General features: G+C 34.3%; 1 pseudogene; it reads right to left on the bottom strand.

The window, feature by feature from the left end:
* LOC134694624 (peroxisomal acyl-coenzyme A oxidase 1-like) lies at positions 1-23251 on the bottom strand (annotated as a pseudogene).
* Positions 23252-23932: the final 681 nt, after the last annotated feature.

The raw sequence follows: 23932 nt of genomic DNA, 5'->3' as shown, positions 1-23932 counted from the left end.
GTGTTTTTATATCAGTGACAATATATTTTTCTCTTTAAGCTGGTACAATTATAATAATAAAATATTACATAGTCATTCCAGTTGTCATACAAATAATAAAGTGGTTAAGTATACAACAATTATGACTGTCAACATTTTGTCTGATGGATGCCGTAACTTTTCAATGAAATTATCTTAATGTTGTAAAAAGTAAAAGATACAGAGGGCCTCACGTTCGACGCGAATCTTAATCGACTACGATTATCAGTTTGACTATCAAAGATCGGTGGCTCTTTCCAGTCACCATGGCTCCTCTAATCAATCAAAAACTCAAAGCCATGATATAGCTAGTATTGCTCAAAGATAACTTAAACCCTAATCAATCAAAAAATTATTGAAAACGTTCCACGAGTAGAAAATCAACCACGTTCTGCAATGTGAGCCTTTCAGTTCTAAAACATCAAAGAAACAAACACAAGCGAGATGAACATTATGACAGTTTAAAAACAAACTATTTAATAAAATGTTCTATAAATTCACATCTTCTCTTATGTTAAAATACTTATATCCACGTATATTCATAGTTTTGAATAATTTGATGTCGTTGGATTAATCAGTGGTCTAAGGTGTGTATAATAAGTACTGTGAATCTGAAATTAGAAAATAAATGAAAAATTATACTTCAAGGAAAATCTTTTCAAAGTAAGCAGGCTTTGAATTATGTATAAAAGACGTCAATCTCCTATTCAAAATATCAATAAACCAATACCTATGTATTATAATTTCTTGCTGGATTTTGTTCATCTTCAATAACGTAGAATAAGGAATAATCAAGCTTTCTGAGAGTACTGCGTGGCAATACATAGTCTACTAGCGGGTAACAATTTATTACTAGTACCTGCATACTGGAACAAATTGCTAACTTGTTCTATAACTTGTCATAAATATTTTTGTGATTTTACTTTTCACAGTGCGATATCAGTCTAGGCTTGTTTTAACCTTCTTACTTATATAGAATTATAGTATCGGCAACATTTAAGAATATATGATGAAGTACTAATTTAAAAGTATCCCTCATACTTATAAGATTTAAGAATATATGTTTAAATAAAGGCAACAGTGGTATACCACTGTTCAAAATTCATAAATAGATAGAGAAACAAGAGTGCACACACTGAAACGTCTCGCCTTCTTTTCTTATCCTTGATACTATCTTGATAGACCTAAATATAAAGCTTTATTACAACTGTCTCATAAACTCAACATTAACCAAGAAAAGGAAACATTGATCAATCAACCATGAAAATGAGGTCAAGGTCAGATGAACCATGCCAGACAGACATGTACAGCTAACAATTCTTCAATACAACAAATATAGTTGACTTATTCTTAGAAATAAAGAAAAACAGACCAAAACACACAAACACTTAAAACTTAGCAATGGACCATGAAAATGAGGTCAAAGTCAATTAAAACCAGCGTAACCGACATAAAGATCATAAAATATGTCCATACACCAATTATAGTTGACCTAATGCATAAAGTATTAGAAAAATAGACCAAAACTAAAAAACTTAACTTTGACCACTGAACCATAAAAAAATAGGTCAAGGTCAGATGACACCTGTCAGCTAGACATGTACACCTTACAATCATTCCATAAACCAATTATAGTAGACCTATTGCATATAGTATAAGAAAAACAGACCAAAACACAATAACTTAACTATAACCACTGAACCATGAAAATAAGGTCAAGGTCAAATGACACCTGTCAGCTAGACATGTACACCTTACAATCATTCTATATACCAATTAAAGTAGACCTATTGCATATAGTATAAGAAAAACAGACACAAACACAAAAACTGAACTATAACCACTGAACCATGAAAATGAGGTCAAGGTCAGATGACACATGCCAGTTGGACATGTACACCTTACAGTCCTTCGAATATACAAGACCTATTGCTTATAGTATCTGAGATATGGACTTGACCACGAAAACTTAACCTTGTTCACTGATCCATGGAATGAGGTCGAGGTCAAGTGAAAACTGTCTGACAGGCATGAGGACCTTGCAAGGTACGCACATACCAAATATAGTTATCCAGTTACTTATAATAAGAGAGAATTTAACATTACAAAAAATCTAAACTTTTTTTTCAAGTAGTCACTGAACCATGAAAATGAGGTCAAGGATATTGGACATGTGACTGGCGGAAAGTTCGTAACATGAGGCATCTATATACAAAGAATGAAGCATCCAGGTCTTCTACCTTCTTAAATATAAAGCTTTTAAGAAGTGAGCTAACACCGCCGCCGCCGCCGGATCACTATCCCTATGTCGAGCTTTCTGCAACAAAAGTTGCAGGCTCGACAAAAACTAATCCGGGTTACAAACTAAAACTGAGGGAAACGTATCAAGTATAAGAGAACTACGACACAACAGAAACACAACAATAAAGCTCTTCAACTTCGTACTTTTTTGGCCTTTTAAACTTTTTTGGATTTGAAAGTTACTGATGAGGTTTTTGTAGACGAAACGCGCGTCTGGCGTATATACAAATTTTAGTCCTGGTATCTATGATGAGTTTATATGTAACACATCCAGAAACGAACTATACTCAATGACTTGGTACCGGGCATTTTAAAAAAATAAAGTGGTGGGTTGAACCTGGTTTTGTGGCATGCCAAACCCCTCGCTTTAATGGCAATGTTAATTATAACATTAAAATGACAACATTATATGACAAGAGTACAATACAAATAAATGGGAGAAAATATAGGACAGAGAAATATACGAATAGTTGCCAACAAATAGTACTAGGTTCAAAATTTAATACGCCAGACGTGAGTTTCGTCCACACAAAACTAACCAGCGAAGCTCAGATAAAAAAAGTTTAAAAGCCAAAACAAGTACAAAGTTGAAGATTACCGAGGACCAAAAGTTACAAAAGGTTGTGACCAATACGGCCAGGGTTATCCGCCTGATACAAGAACATCCTTATTATTTATAATTTTTCATTGAAATTATCATTTCAAATCTGCTGTATAGATTATCCACGATTTTGAAAAATCATCATCATATACAATTTAAACATCAGATCTATGCGTACCTCTGTTTGGTTCATTGGGGCCAACTTGGCATAGTCATATAAAGCTTGGTAAACCTGGCCATCATATCGTCCTAGACAACTCTGTAGTACTTGGTCTGGAATGTCAAAGGCATCTACAAGTGCCACTGCATTTGGTCTTATTACTTCAAACAGTTTGAACATTGCGTTTTGTAAATAATCTACTTGTTGTCCAGACAAAAATCCATCCTATTGAAAGGCAAACAATGAAACTCATATCAGTTGTTCATAAATACTTATTTTCTTTAAAACAAATAAACTTTTCAATCATTTACTATTTCATAAACACTGCACGTTATTCTACATACGTGCACCTCTCTTTTCCTCATTTCCTAACAATGTATGCTCGACAAACTTGTAAAGAGTTAACGTATTCAGTATAACAATAAGTAGTATATTCCTTGGTTAATGTAAAGTATCAAAATGTTTAAACTTGCAATAGTACGAATTGTTATCATTACAAGAGTGCAAACGCTAAAATGTCTCGCCTTCTTTACCAATCATTGATATTATGCTGATAGTTCTTAACATAAAGCTTTATTACAACTGGCACACAAACTTAACATTTACCAATAAAACTAAACATTGACCAATGAACCATAAAAATGGGGTCAAGGTCAGATGAACCATGCCAGGACGACATGTACAGCTAACAATGCGTCCATACAACAAATATAGTTTACCTATTCGTTATAGTTTAAGAAAAAAAGAACAAAACACAAAAACTTAACACTGAACAATGAACCGTGAAATTGAGGTCAAGTCCAAAAAAAAAGCTGCTCGACTGACATATAGATCATAAAATATATCCATACACCAAATATACTGACATATTGACATATTGCATATAGTATTAGAAAACCACTGAACAATGAAAATGAGGTCAAGGTCAGATGACACCTGCCAGTTTGACATGTACACCTTACAGTCCTTCCATACACCAAATTTACCAGACCTATTGCTTCTAATATCTGAATATGGACTTCACCATCATTTCTTAAACTTTTTTACTGATCCATGAAATCAGGTCGTGGTCAAGTAATAACTGTCTGAAGGGCATGCAGACCTTGCAAGCTACGCACATACCAAATATGGTTAGCCTATTACTTATAATAAGAGAGAATTTAACATTACAAAAATCTTAACTTTTTTTTCAAGTAGTCTCTGAACCATGAAAATGAGGACAAGGACATTCGACATATGATTGACAGAAACTTCGTAACATGAGGCATTTACAAAGTAAGAAGCATCCAAGTCTTCCACCTTCTAAAATGTAAAGGTTTTTTTAAAAAAGAAGGTTGCTGACGCCACCGCCGCCGCCGATCACTATCCCTATGTCGAGCTTTTTGCGACGAAAGTCGCAGGCTAGAAAAACATGACTATTTCATCAAAATGTCTGATCTGATAAAGTTGACATTATTTACATTGAAATTAAATGATTTACATATTTATCAATTAAAATCAATTATATATATTCTGTAGCGTAGTTTAATTAAATTTTTAGTTAATACTATTAAAGTAAAACTTACTTGTATAAATTCTCCCAAATTCTCTAAAATTCCATGAACGCCATATAACTGACAAACTGCTTTTAAAACCTCATTTGTTTTGCTATCGCCGCTACTTCTTTCAATATTTTCCACAAAATTTTGGACGCAAAACAAGTGACAATGAGCCTAAAATAATTATCAAATAATAAAAGCAGAATACCCCATAAACATCATTAACAAACCCGCTCTCGCCCTGCTGTGGAAATCATGATATTTGCATAATTTACGTTTTTACCTCAATTTATCTAAATGTATTAAGGAGATATGCACATTAGTTTACAACTATCATCAATAATCTATAAGTCTAGAGTACATAATTTTAGCCCATTTTTTGATTGGCCAGTTGGTGATTATTCTTAGTTTTATGTGTTTGGTCCTTCCTTCATTAACATTTGTCTGTTTGTCATTTTTCTTTTGCGTTACTTTACTACAAAAATGGTGTGTTATTTTACAAAAATGATTTGGAATTTTCTTCATAATATCCTCTCATTGTTTGACAAACTATTTCGTTCATTGCTACCTTAATACATTCTGTTTGTTTATGAAAAAAGAGACAGAATATAACACGGATACATGCAAATCGCATTAGACATAAAAACTGACAATGTCATGTAAAAAAACAAAGATGATAAAAGGACAAACAAATTCACCAAACTACATGCAGTCCCGGTTAAAAGTATAGTTCGACAGGACACAATCAGACAAAAGATGACGGGATTGTGGTTAGGACAATAGGAACATATATGTTATCATCCGTGAAACAGATGTTTCATAACAGTCAACAAACTCGTTATGGTGTTTGTTATCTTTACGTCAGGATAATTTTCACTTCATCACTTGGAACTCTTGGTTACAGTTTAAAAGCTTCCCTGAGAGTATTAACCCTATATAATCGAAATTATAATAGGAAATACACGATATGAGGCAGATTTTAATGTATCGGTTGTTAAGTTTTCTCCTTGACTAATGACCTATCTGGTTACCAGAGAACACACACCATTTCTAGTGACATTCGCGTTGCTAAATTGTATTATAAAAAAAGAAGATGTGGTATGATTGCCAATGAGGCAACTTTGTTAATAGTTTTCTTTTTTGCGAGTTACTGATTGCCTGTTTTTATTTGGCAGTATGTTTTGTCGATCTTTCGCCGAGAATGGGTTTTAGATTGCCCTTATCTGTTAACCATTTTGTAAATTTTTCCAAAAGGTAAACCTACATTAGCAGCCCATAACTGAACTCTTATTCCATGCTTCATGTGCAGGGCTACCAGACTGTATCAAAGATTGCATATGTTTGGCTGCTGCTTCTATTAACCTGAAAAAACATAGGAGAAATTGGACATGTTACAATTAATTCAAAACCAATCTATTTTTAATGGCATTTATTTATCCACATTAGTTCTGCGAGTACACTCCTATTAAACTACAGAAGCATGCATAGTCTCAAAATTCGTTGTTGGTAATAAAGCTCTTCAAATGCGTCTGTATTTTGACATAATCGGCTCTCAAATAATCGGCATTGAGCATTCTAAATGTGGGTAAATCCAGAAAAGCGCTTCCGACACGTGTTGTTTTCATTATTAATTACAAAGTGCCTTTCTTTTATTTTATTTTTTTTAGTCCACAATAAAGGAGCAGTTATGACATGGCCATTGAAAAAAAATACTATCATCAATCTTTTAATCCTTTCTAGGTTATATAAACAAAGTACTGTATCAACGATAAGATTATGATAATTAATGGTATGTGGAGCATCTTTATAGTCCAGTCACCAACAACCGACTTGTGGAAGTGACAAATATAAAAAAGAAGATTCGGTATGATTGCCTATGAGACAACTATCCACAAAAAAACAAAATGACACAGACATTAACAACTATAGGTAACCGTACGGCCTTCAACAATGAGCAAAGCTCATATCGCATAGTTAGCTATGAAAGGCCCCGATAAGAAAATGTAAAACATTTCAAACGAGAAACTAACGGCCTTATTTATGTAAAAAATAAAAAATGGACGAACAAAAGAAATTGTTACACATAAACAAACGACAACCACTGAATTACAGGCTCCTGACTTGGGACAGGCACATACATAAATAATGTGGCAGTGTTAAACATGTTAGCGGGAACACCCTCCCCCTAACCTGGGAAAGTGGTACAAAGTCCATATGAGCTGTGAAGTGTCTTTTCATAGTGGGTGTGAATCCTTACCTTGCAGCTCTATGTTTATAAGCTTTGACTAAACAGTTGAATGATAAATGTTCATCCATGCAGGATCTCTTCTCTGGTATCTCTGCAATATAACTGACAAACCCAGGAAGTTTTGATCCCTGCTGTTTGTCATTGTAACACTTCATCAAATACCTGAAATGAAACAATATTTGCCAGAACAGAATCAATAATAAATATATTGATGAAGATAATTGGTCATTTTTTAATTCTACTCAGTATAAAGAAGATGTTAAAAAGATGTTTTGTCATGTCGTTATTAAACATAAAAGGCTCTGATGATTGTTTGATTACAAAAAAGGAAATCAAATTCCTCAATGAGATGTAAAAATAAGATTTTTAAGAGGTAAATAGATATAGGAAGATGTGGTGTGAGTGCCAATGAGACAACTCTCCATCCAAATAACAATTTAAAAATTAAACCATTATAGGTTAAAGTACGGCCTTCAACATAGCCTTGATATATACAATAATTAAATTGTACTATAACTAAATTAACAAAAATATCTATACACAAACAAGTGCAAAGTATTGCAAAACTATTTCCTTTTAAATTAACAGGAGAATGTAATTTTTTAAAACAGTAAATGTTCATTTCACAATTTGTTTGTTGTATAAAAATAAACTCATCACAGATACAAGGATTAAACTTTTTCACTTTCTCCAAACCAGCTTTTCGTCTACATAGACTCGTCAGTGACGTTCGAATTATTTACTAAAACTATTTAAAGGTTCTTTACGTATAAAACTTATTTATCATTTTGTTAATTATTTTGTCATGGATAAATAAATGATCAAACACTTGGTAACTCTGTATTAACTCTTAATGTGTAGCCTCTAAGCTTCTCAGTATGTTCACTGTTGACACGTTTTGTGTAGTGGATTAATATCAACATCTGGTATTGAACACATTTCAGAGACTAACCGTGCAACTTGTAACATCATCACTGTGTTTTCACCTTCATATGTACATGCTGGTACTATGCTAACATATATTTTCGGAAGTCCACTAGCATGTGAGTATCCATGACCACCACAACATATTCGGCACACCTCTACACCGGCCGATGCAGCATAGGAGGTAAAAGCTTTTAATCCTGCTGACAAGGCATGAAGCTAAAAGTTAAAGTGCAATATAAAGCTTATAGTAATGCATGATTCTGTAAAAGGAGATGTGGGCCCACTAAGTCAGCATCAGGAGTGGGTCTTGTAAAAATTATATGCAATAACATAGATGTATTTTCATAATGTGGGCTGGCACCGTCTCCACCAACCCAAAATCAGCCTTTGTAATAATACTGGTACAACAAGTGGAGCAGGAGCGGCTTCCATTCTAATGCACGTGAGTTCATCACAAGTTTAAATGGTGTAGCTCAATCTTAAGTAAGTTGTTAAATGTTTCTTGTTACTTTTGACTTTGTTTTTGGTCATGGTTTTCGTCTGTTTTTTATTGAACGTCCCCTTTGTATCGTCTACCTCGTTTTGTGTCTTATCCTCAATGTTTTAAACTTGTTGGTAAGTATTCAAGTCCTCATCTATCATTTTTACAAAATATATAACCAAATGTTACTTTATCCCCCACCAGTATTGTCCAGAAACTATATACTAATTGATTTACTTGTGGCAATTCCTCCAGTTGTCCTTTTTCTATTTTCTGACTACCTTCTGAGTATGCAGTAGACATATAATTCCCAGCAAAATACAGAGCATAAGCTGTGGCTAATAAAGGGAACAACCTATACTGCTGTGTCTGGTAGTCTAATATCTGAGGCTCAATACCACTGAAAGCGAAATAAAACCAAAATAAATATCATGGTAGTTGATTCTTGTTTAATCTAACAAAACACTCATTTACAGCTGCTTGTCATTTACGATTTCTGTAGATTTATAATAATTCGTGGGATAATATGTTTGTGGATTTTGTTGGTACAGGTCAACTATGAACTTTTAAGGTTGAGGTAAGGTAGTACCTCATACTGAGCGAAATATATTCCTATTTCTAATTCACGTCCAGTTATTTTTTAAAATACATAAGATAATATTTTAACATGTTTAGAATATAAACATTGTTTTTCAATTTTAAACATGTTTACCTACATGACATAAACACAGCATAATACATAAACTACAAACAATACGTGTTTTGTATTGACGTTTCTTGTTAGATCTATTGTTTAATAAAAGAAAGAAGATGCGGTATGGGTGTCAATGAGACAACTCTCCATCCACGTGAAAGTAATCCTTTATAGTTGTCTGCTCTATGGTCGGGTTGTTGTCTTTTTGAAAAATAGATGTTTTTTGTGTTCTGTTAAATAGTTCCCTTTAAAATTAATACACGATGATGACTGCTGTACCTATATTTTGACTATTTTATTTATTGTGTCTGTTTTAGTTCACGCATTATTGGAAATATAACGGAATTAGATGAGACTGTCATCAAAGTGAGGGGTTTAACGCTATAAAATCAGGTTTAATCCACCATTTTTTACATTTGAAAATGCCTGTACCAGGTCAGGAATATGACAGTTCTTGTTCAGTCGTTTTTGATGCGTATTGTCATTTGATTTTGTCATGTGATTATGGACTTTCCGATTAGACTTTCCTCTGAGTTCAGTATTTTTGTGATTTTACTTTTTGACTCATTCCCCATTTCCATTCTCAATTTTATCAATATACATGTTATAGTTCAAAATACGGTGTTCAACACGGAACAGCAGCTATAAAGGGCCTAAAAAAGCACAAAAAAAAAAAAAAAAAAAAAAAAAAAAAAAAAAAAAAAAACAAAAAAGCTGGTTAAAAAAAATCCAATTGTTACATACCCTGGAACTGTTTCAGACTGACGACGAACGGCACTGTATCGTATAGATATAACGCATGCCTCTGCTAAAGCACTAAATGCTTGCTTCACTATTAAAGATCTGATATATACCATTACACCATATGACACTTTACTGTTTTTAGGTTTTATGTAGGTACCATCCTCTAAAACCTGTCAACAGTAGAAAACAAGTTTGTTATTGTATTTTAATTAAGAAAAACACGTATTGGTATTATTGGCTTGAATCAATTATGGTCTTGTCAGTTTATTTGGACTTGTGAGTTTGATAAATGAAGGCAACAGTAGTATACCACTGTTTAAAAAATGAGGGACGAAAGATACCAAAGTGACAGTCAAACTCATAAATCTAAAACAAACTGACAACGCCATGGCTAAAAATGAAAAAGACAAACAGAAAACAATAGTACACATGACACAACATAGAAAACTAAAGAATAAACACCACGAACCCCACCAAAAAATAGGGGTGATCTCATGTGCTCCGGAAGGGTAAGCAGATCCTGCTCCACATGCGGCACCCGTCGTGTTGCTTATGTGATTACAAATCCGGTAAAAAGTCTAATTCGGTAGGTCAAATTCATGAAAGGGAAGGGGATTGTAGTTACGAATTAAGGAACATATCCGATATCATTTGTGAAACGGTTATTCCATAACGGTCAACCAACTCGTGATGGCGTCCGTAAAATTTACGAAGGGATGATTTCAACTTCACCATTTGAAACTCTTGTTTTAATAGCTTCCTTGTGAGCAGTAACCCTCTATCAAGAAAATCATGATAGGAAATGCAAGCACGGGAATATCGTATCAATTGGGAGATATATACCCCGTATGCAGGTGCTGCTGGAATGTTTGCTACTTAGAAATGGAAAGTTCACAATTGGAAAGCTGAAATCATCTCTTTTGTCGTAAAGTTTTGTCTTTAACCGACCCTCATTGTCAATTTCTAGATGTAAGTCAAGATATGAAATCGACTTAACTGTATATGTAGTATCCTTTATCTCCAGTTCGATGGGATAGATGCGATCCACATAGTCACCAAATGTTGAATTGTTTAGTTAAAGAATGTCATCTTTATAGCGGAAAGTAGAGTTAAAGGATATTGCTAACTTCTTATCTTTTCTTCCTAAGAAGTTCCTGCATGAAGTCAGCTTCATAATAATAAAGAAACAAGTCAGCAAGTAGAGGGGCACAGTTTGTTCCCATTGGGATGCCGACAGTCTGTTGAAAAACACGTCCTCCGAACGTAACAAATATGTTGTCAATCAAGAAATCAAGCATCTTGATAATATCGGTTTCAGCGAATTTTTTGTTTGAATCAGAGTGATTCTTTACAAAGTAGGATTTATCCCTCCCTAAGACAAGATACTTGTATCTACGTTGGCCATTCTTTTTTATGAAGCAAGGTAATACCAACTCTTTTAATTTGTCTTTTAGTTTGGAATGTGAAATACTTGTGTAAAGAGTAGAAAAGTCATAAATCGAAGAATAGGGGACAATAGTCCCAAGCGATTAAGAATAGAGAAAACATTTAAAAAATAGCGTTATAAATTTCATGCGTTCGAGGCGCTTTTTTTTATCTAACTTTATCACTTCAAAACACTAGACACCATCCTAGTTTGTAGAGTTTGAAGGTATTTTGCTACATGTTATCCCTGCCAAAGGTTTTACAAGTACATTTTACCTTTGCATATCTCATTAGCATATTATCTCTTGGGATCCTGACGTTCGTTATTTTAAGATATCCATTGTCATTTGTTCCAAATCCAAACTTGTTACCGATGACACCAACTTCTATTCCTGATAAAAAAAAATGAACTTAAGTTAAACAGTGTTGAACATATCATTTTACATTGTGTAATTATTAAGATTTACAAAAAATATATATCAATTTATATCTATTCATGATTGAAGCAGCATCTTCATATTCAGTCAAAATACGCTAATTGAAAAACTGATCATTCTAAATCTCATTATTTTAATTCACATCTGGTGCAGAAAATAGGGTACCATTTATGTTATTTCTAATATCAACTTATGTTGTTTCTAATACATGTATCAATTGACCAATTTTGCAAGCTTATATTAAAGGACTGCTGCTACAACGAGAAGCAATTAAATAACACATTTCTAGAGGATTTGATGTCCTTAAAATCAAAAATCAAATTACAAGAAATACAATCTTGAACTAATAAGCAATGGATTTTCACCATGTAATATCGGTTCATACTCCTACCTGGGAGAACAGAATGGTCTTCTAAACTTCTTGTCTGTAGCATGAAAGTATGAATACCATGGCATGCTCCCCGAGTATACAACTGAGCCACTACAACACAATGGTTCGTAGTTTTTCCTACTAAAGTAAAAGATTTATATAAATACTTCATCTAATGATAATATTAGGGAAATGTCAGCAATTTTGAATAATATATTGTACATTGGGCTCAATCGATAGCAGCCTTCAACAATATGGACGTCAAGTTGGTTACTTATTCCCTATTCCCTATTCGTTACCTATTCCCTGTTCCATATTCGTTACCTATTCGTTACCTATTCCCTATTCCCTATTCGTTACCTATTCCCTATTCCCTATTCGTTACTTATTCCCTATTCCCTATCGTTACCTATTCGTTACTTATTCCCTATTCCTTATTCGTTACTTATTCGATTTTTAATATCCTTCCCCCTTTTTAATTGTTTATACTCTTATATCTGGTAATAGTTCTAAATTTGTTGAGGTAAAATTATCTTTTTATGACCTATTTATATGTGTTTGTACTCAACCGATCCTTTTACTTTATATTCGATACTCATTTGTTCCTTATTTGATTTTTATACGTTCTACCTTTTAACAGCTTTATGTCCGTATGTTTGAAGATGGATCTTGGTTCGAAGGGATGAAATCACCGGGTTAGCGCTTGTATAAAAAAAGAAGATGTGGTATGATTGCCAATGAGACAACACCCCAAAATAGACCAAAATGACACAGATATTATCAACTATAGGTCACTGTACGGCCTTCAACAATGAGCATAGCCCAAACCGTGTAGTCACCTTTACAAGAAAGGCCCAGACATGACAATCTCAACCAATTCAAACAACAAAACTAACGGCCGTATTTCATATACAAAAAAATAAACGGAAAACAAATATGTAACACAAAAACAAACGATAACTACTTAATTTCAGGCTCTTGTCTAGGGACAGGCACATACTAACATAATGTGATGGGGTTAAACATGTTTGCAGGGTTTACATCGTTTCGGAGCATGCTATTACCTTGTTTAATTCGTTCCATCACTCGCTTATAATTCGCTTATAATACGTGTATCATACGTTGCACCTTTTAAAACATGATTTTCCATTGTTTTGTTGTCTCTGGTGGTAGACTTGGGTTCTTAGAGGTGATATAACTCTATAAGCGCATATGTACCCGTTCCAGCGCTCGGATAATACCCTGTTAAATATTCGTTACTTATTCGCTTTTAATACGTTTGTTGTACGTTGCACCTTTTAGAAAAGAATTTTCAATTGTGTTTATGTCTCTGGTGGTAAAAATGTGTTCTTAGAGATGAAATGACCCTATTTGCGCCCATGTACCCGTTCCAGCGCTCGGTTAATACCCTGTTACCTATTCGTTACCTATTCGTTACCTATTCACTTGTAATACGTTTGTTGTACGTTGCACCTTTCAGAAAAGGATTTTCAATTGTGTTCATATCTCTGGTGGTAATAATGTGTTCTTATAGATGAAATACCCCTATTAGCGCGTATGTACCCGTTCCAGCGCTCGGATAATACCCGGTTACTTATTCGTTTCTTTATTCGCTTTTAATGCACAGGGTATACGTTGCACCTTGAAAAGTGTGTTATGTCTCTGGTGGTAACAATGTGTTCTTAGAGATGAAATGAACCTATTAGCGCGCGTGTACCCGTTCCAGCGCTCGGTTAATACCCTGTTACCTATTCGTTACCTATTCACTTGTAAAACGTTTGTTGTACGTTGCACCTTTCAGAAAAGGATTTTCAATTGTGTTCATATCTCTGGTGGTAATAATGTGTTCTTATAGATGAAATGCCCCTATTAGCGCGTATGTACCCGTTCCAGCGCTCGGATAATACCCGGTTTCTTATTCGTTCCTTATTCGCTTTGTAATGCGCAGGATATACGTTGCACCTTGAAATAAATCGTTTTTTATTTGTGTTCATGTCTCTGGTTGTAACAATGTGTTCTTTAAAATGAAATGACCCTATTAGCGCGCATGTACCCGTTCCAGCGCTCGGTTAATACCCTGTTACCTATTCGTTACCTATTCGTTACCTATTCACTTATAATACGTTTGTTGTACGTTGCACCTTTAAGAAAAGGATTTTCAATTGTGTCCATGTCTCTGGTGATAACAATGTGTTCTTAGAGATGAAATGACCCTATTAGCGCGCATGTACCCGTTCCAGCGCTCGGTTAATATCCTGTTACCTATTCGTTACCTATTCGTTACCTATTCATTTATAATACGTTTGTTGTACGTTGTACCTTTTAGAAAAGGATTTTCAATTGTGTCCATGTCTCTGGTGATAACAATGTGTTCTTAGAGATGAAATGACCCTATTAGCGCGCATGTACCCGTTCCAGCGCTCGGTTAATATCCTGTTACCTATTCGTTACCTATTCATTTATAATACGTTTGTTGTACGTTGTACCTTTTAGAAAAGGATTTTCAATTGTGTCCATGTCTCTGTTGGTAACAATGTGTTCTTAGAGATGAAATGACCCTATTTGCGCCCATGTACCTGTTCCAGCGCTCGGTTAATACCCTGTTACCTATTCGTTACCTATTCACTTATAATACGTTTGTTGTACGTTGCACCTTTTAGAAAAGGATTTTCAATTGTGTCCATGTCTCTGGTGATAACAATGTGTTCTTAGAGATGAAATGACCCTATTAGCGCGCATGTACCCGTTCCAGCGCTCGGTTAATACCCTGTTACCTATTCGTTACCTATTCACTTATAATACGTTTGTTGTAAGTTGCACCTTTTAGAAAAGGATTTTCAATTGTGTCCATGTCTCTGGTGGTAACAATGTGTTCTTAGAGATGAAATAACCCTATTAGCGCGTATGTACCCGTTTCAGCGCTCGACTGATACCCTGTTACTTATTCGTTCCTTATTCGCTTTTAATACGCGTGGTATACGCTGCACCTTGGAATAAATCGATTATCTATTGCTTTCATGTCTCTGGTGGTTATTATGTGTTCTCTGAAGTGAGAAAAAACCTATTAGCGCATATGTACTCGTTTCAGCGCAACACTGATACCCTGTGACTTATTCGTTTCTTATTCACTTATAAAACGTGTGTTATGCGTTGCACTTTAAAAAAAGAAATATTTTAGTGTCTCTGGTGGTAACTGTCGGTTCTTAGAGGTGAAATAACCCTATTAGAATATATGTACCCGTTTCAGCGCTCGACTGATACCCTGTTACTTATTCGTTCCTTATTTGCTTTTAATACGCGTGGTATACGTTGCACCTTGAAATAAATCGATAATCAATTGCTTTCACGTCTCGTGTGGTAATTATGTGTTCTCTGAGTTGAAAAAAAAACTATTAGCGCATACGTACCCATTCAACCGCTACACTGATACCCTGTTACTTATTCGTTCCTTATTCGCTTTTAAACCGTGTGTTATGCGTTGGACTTTAAAAACGAAATGATTTTGTGTCTCTGGTGGTAACTGTCGGTTCTTAGAGGTGAAATAACCCTATTAGAATATATGTACCCGTTTCAGCGCTCGACTGATACCCTGTTACTTATTCGTTCCTTATTCGCTTTTAATACGCGTGGTTTACGTTGCAACTTGAAATAAATCGATTAACGATTGCTTTCATGTCTCTGTTGGTAATTATGTGTTCTCTGAGTTGAAAAAAACCCTATTAGCGCATATGTACCCGTTTCAATGCTACACTGATACCCTGTTACCTATTCGTTCCTTGTTCGCTTATAAAGCGTGTGTTCTGCGTTGCACTTTAAAAAGAAATATTTTTGTGTCTCTGGTGGTAACTGTCGGTTCTTAGAGGTGAAATAACCTTAATCGAACATATGTACCCGTTTCAGCGCTCGACTGATACCCTGTTACTTATTCGTTCCTTATTCGCTTTAAATATGCGTGCTATGCGTTGCACCTTGAAATAAGAAGTAACGAATAAGTAACAAGGTATTAGCCGAGCGCTGGAACGGGTACGTACGCGCTAATAGGATTATTTCATCTCTAAGAACACATTATTTCCATCAGAGACATGCACACAATTAAAAAACGATTTATTTCAAGGTGCAACGTATACCACGCGCATTAAAAGCGAATAAGGAACGAATAAGTAACAGGGTATCAGTCGAGCGCTGAAACGGGTACATATGTTCGATTAAGGTTATTTCACCTCTAAGAACCGACAGTTACCACCAGAGACACAAAATATTTCTTTTTTTAAAGTGAAACGCATAACACACGTTTTATAAGGGAATAAGGAACGAAAAGGTAACAGGGTATCAGTGTAGCGGTGAAATGGGTTCATATGCGCTAATAGGGTTTTTTTCAACTCAGGGAACACATAATTACCACCAGAGACATGAAAGAAATCGATGATCGTTTTATTTCAAGGTGCAACGTATACCACGCGTATTAAAAGCGTATAAGGAACGAATAAGTAACAGGGTATCAGTCGAGCGCTGAAACGGGTACATATATTCTATTAGGGTTATTTCACCTCTAAGAACCGACAGTTACCACCAGAGACACAAAATATTTCTTTTTTCAAAGTGAAACGCATAACACACGTTTTATAAGGGAATAAGGAACGAAAAGGTAACAGGGTATCAGTGTAGCGGTGAAATGGGTTCATATGCGCTAATAGGGTTTTTTCAACTCAGGGAACACATAATTACCACCAGAGACATGAAAGAAATCGATGATCGTTTTATTTCAAGGTGCAACGTAAAGAACGCGTATTAAAAGCTATAAAGGAACGAATAAGTAACAGGGTATAAACCGAGCGCTGGAACGGGTACATACACGCTAATAGGGTCATTTCATCTCTAAGAACACATTGTTACCACCAGAGACATGAACATAATTAAAAAACGATTTATTTCAAGGTGCAACGTATACCCTGAGCATTAAAAAGCGAATAAGGAACGAATTAGTAACCGGGTATTATCCGAGCGCTGGAACGGGTACATACGCGCTAATAGGGGTATTTCATCTATAAGAACACATTATTACCACAAGAGATATGAACACAATTGAAAATCCTTTTCTAAAAGGTGCAACGTACAACAAACGTATTATAAGTGAATAGGTAACGAATAGGTAACAGGGGATTAACCGAATGCTGGAACGGGTACATACGCGCTAATAGGGGTATTTCATCTATAAGAACACATAATTACCACCAGAGATATGAACACAATTGAAATTCCTTTTCTAAAAGGTGCAACGCACAACAAACGTATTCTGCTGTTGTTTTTTATATGGTCGGGTTGTTGTCTCTTTGACACATTCCCCATTTCTATTCTCAATTTTATAAGTGAATAGGTAACGAATAGGTATAGAATAGGTAACGAATAGGTATAGAATAGGTAACAAATAGGTAACAGGGTATTAACCGAGCGCTGGAACGGGTACATGCGCGCTAATAGGGTCATTTCATCTCTAAGAACACATTTTTACCACAAGAGACATGAACACAATTAAAAAAACGATTTATTTCAAGGTGCAACTTATACCCCGCGCATTAAAAGCGAAAAAGGACCGAATAAGTAACAGGGTATTATCCGAGCGCTGGAACGGGTACATACGCGCTAATAGGGGTATTTCATCTATAAAAACACATTATTACCACCAGAGATATGAACACAATTGAAAATCCTTTTCTAAAAGGTGCAACGTACAACAAACGTATTAAAAGCGAATAAGTAACGAATATTTAACAGGGTATTATCCGAGCGCTGGAACGGGTACATATGCGCTTATAGAGTTATGTCACCTCTAAGAACCCAAGTCTACCACCAGAGACAACAAAACAATTGAAAATCAGGTTTAAAAAGGTGCAACGTATGATTCACGTATTATAAGCGAATTATAAGCGAGTGATGGAATGAATTAAACAAGGTAATAGCATGCTCCGAAACGATGTACACCCTGCAAACATGTTTAACCCCACCACATTATGTTAGTATGTGCCTGTCCCTAGACAAGAGCCTGAAATTAAGTAGTTATCGTTTGTTTTTGTGTTACATATTTGTTTTCCGTTTATTTTTTTGTATATGAAATACGGCCGTTAGTTTTGTTGTTTGAATAGTTTGAGATTGTCATGTCTAGGCCTTTTATAGGTGACTACACGGTTTGGGCTATGCTCATTGTTGAAGGCCGTACAGTGACCTATAGTTGATAATTTCTGTGTCAGTTTGGTCTATTGTGGGGTGTTGTCTCATTGGCAATCATACCACATCTTCTTTTTTATACAAGCGCTAACACGGTGATTTCATCCCTTCGAATCAAGATCCATCTTCAAACATACGGACATAAAGCAGTTAAAAGGTAGAACGTGTAAAAATCAAATAAGGAACAATTGAGTATCGAACATAAAGTAAAAGGATCGGTTGAGCACAAACACATATACATAGGTCATAAAAAGATCATTTTACTTCAACAAATTTAGAACTATTACCAGATATAAGAGTATAAACAATTTAAAAGGGGGAAGGATATTAAAAATCGAATAAGTAACGATTAAGGAATAGGGAATAAGTAACGAATAGGTAACGATAGGGAATAGGGAATAAGTAACGAATAGGTAACAAATAGGGAATATGGAATAGGTAACGAATAGGGAATAGGGAATAGGTAACGAATAGGTAACGAATAGGGAATAGGTAACGAATAGGGAATAGGGAATAAGTAACCAACTTTACGTCCATTTCAACAATGTGGTATCCTAGACGTATTTGTCACAACTTTTCGGAATTTGCAGTTGATCAAATATCTTCCTCTTTGTATTTGATTTGGCTTTTCAAACTTTGTATTTGAGTGCTACTGATCAGTCTTATGTAGACAAGAAGCACGGCTAGCTGACATAAATAAACTCATCATAGATACCAGGATTAAATTTTGTATTTACGCCAGACGCGCATTTTGGATTCGAGCGTTACTGACGAGTCTACAAAAGACTCGTCAGTGGCGCTCGAATCCAAAATAGATAAAAAGGCCAAATAAAGTACAAAGTTGTAGAGCATTTAGAACCAAAATTCCTAAAAGTTTTGCCAAACACAACTTAGGTAATATATTCCCGAGGTAGCACTAGACTACCACGCCTTGTATCTTAATTGAGTTTGTATACTTTTTCAATAAAAACTACTGTTGCCTTTATTATTCAATAATATTGTTTTTTCATTGTACTTACAAGCTGCTGGCCAATATTTTATAGATGTTAATGTTGGACTGTTCAGTATGAATTCTTTTGTCTTTGGGTCATAGGTTGCTGTTGTTTCTAATCCTCGGAGAAATGTACCTGTGAATATACATTATAAAATATGGAAACATGTTATAATGGTCAAAGAGATTATCAACAACAGACCAGAGGACAAGGGTGTAAACAACTACATATAACGAAGACCAATAACGAAGACCAATACTTATAGATAATTATATATAAAGGCAAAAGTAGTATACCGCTGTTCACAATTCATAAATCGATAGAGAAAAAACAAATATGGTTTACAAACTAAAACTGAGGGAAACGTATCAAATATAAGAGAACTACGACACAACAGAGACACAACACTGAAACGAACTATAATGTAACAATGGCCATTTTTCTGACTTGGTACAGGGCATTTTATGAAAAAATGGTGGGTTGAACCTGGTTTTGTGGCATGCCAAACCTCCCGATTTAATGGCAGTGTTAATTATAACATTAAAATGACAACATTACAGGACAGGGTTACAATAAATTAACAGATAAATGGGAGAAAATATGGGACAGAAAAACAAACGAATAATAGCCATCAAAAGGTAACAGGTTAAAAAATATTTTTATACGCCAGACGCGCGCTACGTTTACACAAAACTATGCTCAGATGTAACAAGTTTGATTAATGAAAGCCATAACAAATACAAAGTTGAAGATAGCCGAGGACCAAAAGTTTCAAAAAGTTGTGAGGCCAGGGTTATCCGCCTGGGACAAAAACATCATTATTATCAAGAATAATACATAGTTTTGCAAACAGTAAATTTTATAAAATGACTATAATAGATATACATGATTAAACTGAAGTGGTGACTGACTATAGAATAAAAACAAATACATTACAAAATCACAGCCCTGTTAGCCATAGTCAATACAACGCCCAAAGTGACGTCACATTTAAATTTCTAAAACGTGTTCCAAAGATTAAGAAATAATTTGGATGAAATTCAAGATAAGATTTGTATGACTTATCTAATCTTCTTGTGAAAAAGTGAAAATTATAATACTAATTAACATTCAATAGTAGTAGTAATTTTATAATTGATTGTATTATCTAGCTTTGTCGGTGTTTCTTCTGACCAAACTGCAAACCAAATATATAGTGTAAACTTCGTTGATCTAAAATTAAATCTACCAAATGAACTGGATGAGTACTTATCCCCAATACAACAAAATAAAACAACAGAAAAATATACGATTTACAACTACAAACGTTTAGACATTTGACAAAATCCGATGATAACAACAAACACAACATTAAAATCCAATAAATTAATTTGGGATGAAAAAGTACCGTGCCACGTTTTAAAGCAATACGAATTCGCACTCAGCAAAACAGTCACATATATATTGCAATCGTTCATCTAATCTTTTTTTTCACGGTACATGATTATACACATCAGCTCTTGATTTTGTGTTGACACGTTTTGGGTTGCTTTTTTTAATAATTAATTATAAATTTACCCACCATGCCCCATTTCTGTTTGAGCATATGTCCCTTTCATTTCTTCGGAGTATGCTGATGCCAACCATTTTTCCTTTTGTTCAGCCGTTCCTTGTTGTTCTATAGTTGGTATAAACATTCCATAATGTACGTCTAGTGGACCGGGTTCGTGTGGTGTCACGCACCTGTCATATTTATAAAATGAATGTTTTAAAAAGTCATCAAAAAAATATTAGGCTAGCTTATAAGTTAAAATAGAGAAACGCAGAAGCCTGATTTGTATTTAAAAAACAAAAATTCAAGCAAACAGGGCAACAATCAACGAAAACAACATACGAACAAATTGCTCGACCTATCTCACCCATAAATGACACAGCACTGACCTTTGAATATGTAGATATATATAAATTGCAGTTACTGGTTGAAAGTTTAATACATAACTTTCGGAGTTGTAGATCATAGAAATTTGGGAATATAATCAGTACAAACCTACGATTTATAATTTATAATTATACAGATCTTCAAATCCATTGAGCTCTAATTTGTCTTTACTCTCCTTTATATGATTATAACGAATTAGCACTAACTTGCGATTTATAATAATACAACACTTCAAATCCATTGAGTTGTAACTTGTCTACACTCTCCTTTATATGGTTTTAACGAATGAGTACAAACTTACGATTTATAATAATACAGATCATCAAAGCCATTGAGTTCTAACTTGTCTACACTCTCCTTTATATGGTTATGTTTGGCTAAACCGTTTTTGTATTGTTCTTCAACACTTATTGCGCGCGGAAACAACATACGAACAAATTGCTCATCTTACCCATCATTGACCTTAGTGTATGAAGATATATATAATTTGTAGTTGCTGGTTCAAAGCCCAATACGTTTACGACCGGAGTCGTAGATCATACAAATTTTGGCATAGAAATAGTTCCAACTTACGATTTATAATAATACAGATCATCAAATCCATTGAGTTGTAACTTGTCTATACTCTCCTTTATATGGTTATCACGAATCAGTACAAACTTACGATTTATAATAATACAGATCTTCAAAGCCATTGAGTTCTAACTTGTCTATACTCTTCTTTATATGGTTTTTAACTAATGAGTACTTTAATACTTACGATTTATAATAATACAGATCTTCAAAGCCATTGAGTTCTAACTTGTCTATACTCTCCTTTATGTGGTTATGTTTGGCTAAACCGTTTTCGTATTGTTCTTCTACACTACAGTAGGACCATGGCTTTAGTTTCTTGTAAAATGGATCTTCACTTGCAACTTTATCTGCAAAAATACGTTAAAGTCTTTTGAACAATAATATTCTATTTTCATAATGTAAATACCAAATATGAATACAATACTTTGTTTTCTTCGTTTATTTTCATATGTCAAAAAAAATCATCATAGAAACAAGGCTTGTATCAGCCCAGAAATTTAAATGTAATCCTGTTTTACTTATCAATCCCGTGAAAAAAACGTATTCTGAGACGTTCATTACTGTATTCAAATCTTTTTTTCTGACTGCTATTTACAGTTAATAACGTGTTTACACTAAATCCATTATGTTGGTTGTGTACTGATTCATATTTCAGTCTTAGATAATTTACTTCTATCTAATGTTATTGGCTTTGAACTAGGAGTCAGTAACTGCGTATACTCTCATATCTGTACAAATACCCGTCGACGTCCGCTATGTGTTTTTGACGTTTTTCTATTTGTATCCAATGGCATCTGATAAGTTAAGCCATTTTCAAATGATTTCTAAAGTTCGTTCTCATGACTCTCTTATGCTGTGCTGTTACACAACTCTTCCAGATTAAGGGGAGGATTAAGCAATAACAAACATGTTTAACCCAACCACATCTTTGTTGTGCCTTTCCAAAGACTGGAGCCTGTAGTTCCATGGTTGTCGTTGGTTGATCTTGGTTCATGGTGATATATTTAAACAGTTTTATATAGACGATTCGCAATGCTTTCGCGAGCATTTATGCCTTAATCGATCGAAGTACATTTGTGAATTGTTCAAATAATTTGTTCGATTACATATATTTGAAAAGAGGTGGTTTGACTTTTCAGTCTAACTTATTCGAAGAATTACGTGATTTAGAAAAAAGGGGGAGGGTCTGATCTTACTCAGCCTAATTTTACTTATTCATATGAGGTAAACGATATAGTTCATTATGATAAAAGACATGTCAATGATTTTTTTGTTGATATGGCTGCTTAACGTATTGCCATTAGTTATTATTAACTTGTATATACATACAAAATAAATGAGATCGTCCTACATTTTGACCTTATAACTTTATGTTGATACTTACGAATTTGCCTTCTACGTTCGACCTTTTCTGGTCCACCATAGATTAAATTTGTTAAGTTTTCCACATCAAACGTTGCATTCAATCTTTCTTTGGCTAAATCAACATTTACACTTTGTTCTGACATATCACACTATATTATGTTTTAGTATTATATCGATTATTTATGTGTATTTCTCCTATGTTTATATATACTACTGTCAAATGATAAAATTAGTATCAAGTTCATGGGTTAAAGGTCAATAGTACACAGGTAAATTACAATTCATAAACTTGGTGGTAAAGTAAAATGATTGCAGACAATTATACAAAAGACAATATGTCACTAGATATTTTATAGGCACACACGTATTAGTGAGGGGCCTGATCGGATGGGTTATTTTCGTTCTTCGTGATTCGGCGCATTTTCGCAATCGCGATCCGTTTTTCTACAGATTTTTTTTTTATATTTTCGTGATCCGTGATCATGGAGATTTATTTTCTGTGAATCGGGATTGACAAAAAACTCGTAAATCGTGATGAGACACCCCCCCCCCCCCCCCGCCCCAATAAAACCAGGCCCCTCAATAGTGAAAGGCTCTGTTTAATTTTATAAAATTACGTTTTAAAATTAAAGAAAACATACGTTTTAAACAATGATATTAAAAGAAATTAGAAGAGGAATTCATAAAATACTGGAAACAAGCTCTTTTTTGTGACTCTAAAAATGTTATAGTCAAGGTAATAAACTGAGAACATATCGCAAAGTTAAAAAAATTTTGAATTAGAAAAATATCTTCTACTGGACCTTAACAAAAGTGTTATTTCTAAAATGGAAAAAATCAGAAAAAAAATTAAAAAAAAAAAAAAAAAAAAAACAGAATTAGTAATAGTAAATTACTAACAGAAGTTGGTAATAT

The sequence above is a fragment of the Mytilus trossulus genome, chromosome 13 (genome assembly GCF_036588685.1).
Source record: "Mytilus trossulus isolate FHL-02 chromosome 13, PNRI_Mtr1.1.1.hap1, whole genome shotgun sequence".
NCBI lineage: Eukaryota > Metazoa > Mollusca > Bivalvia > Mytilida > Mytilidae > Mytilus > Mytilus trossulus.
Note: the sequence above shows the minus strand (reverse complement) of the source record. Positions and strands in the feature narration are given on the sequence as shown.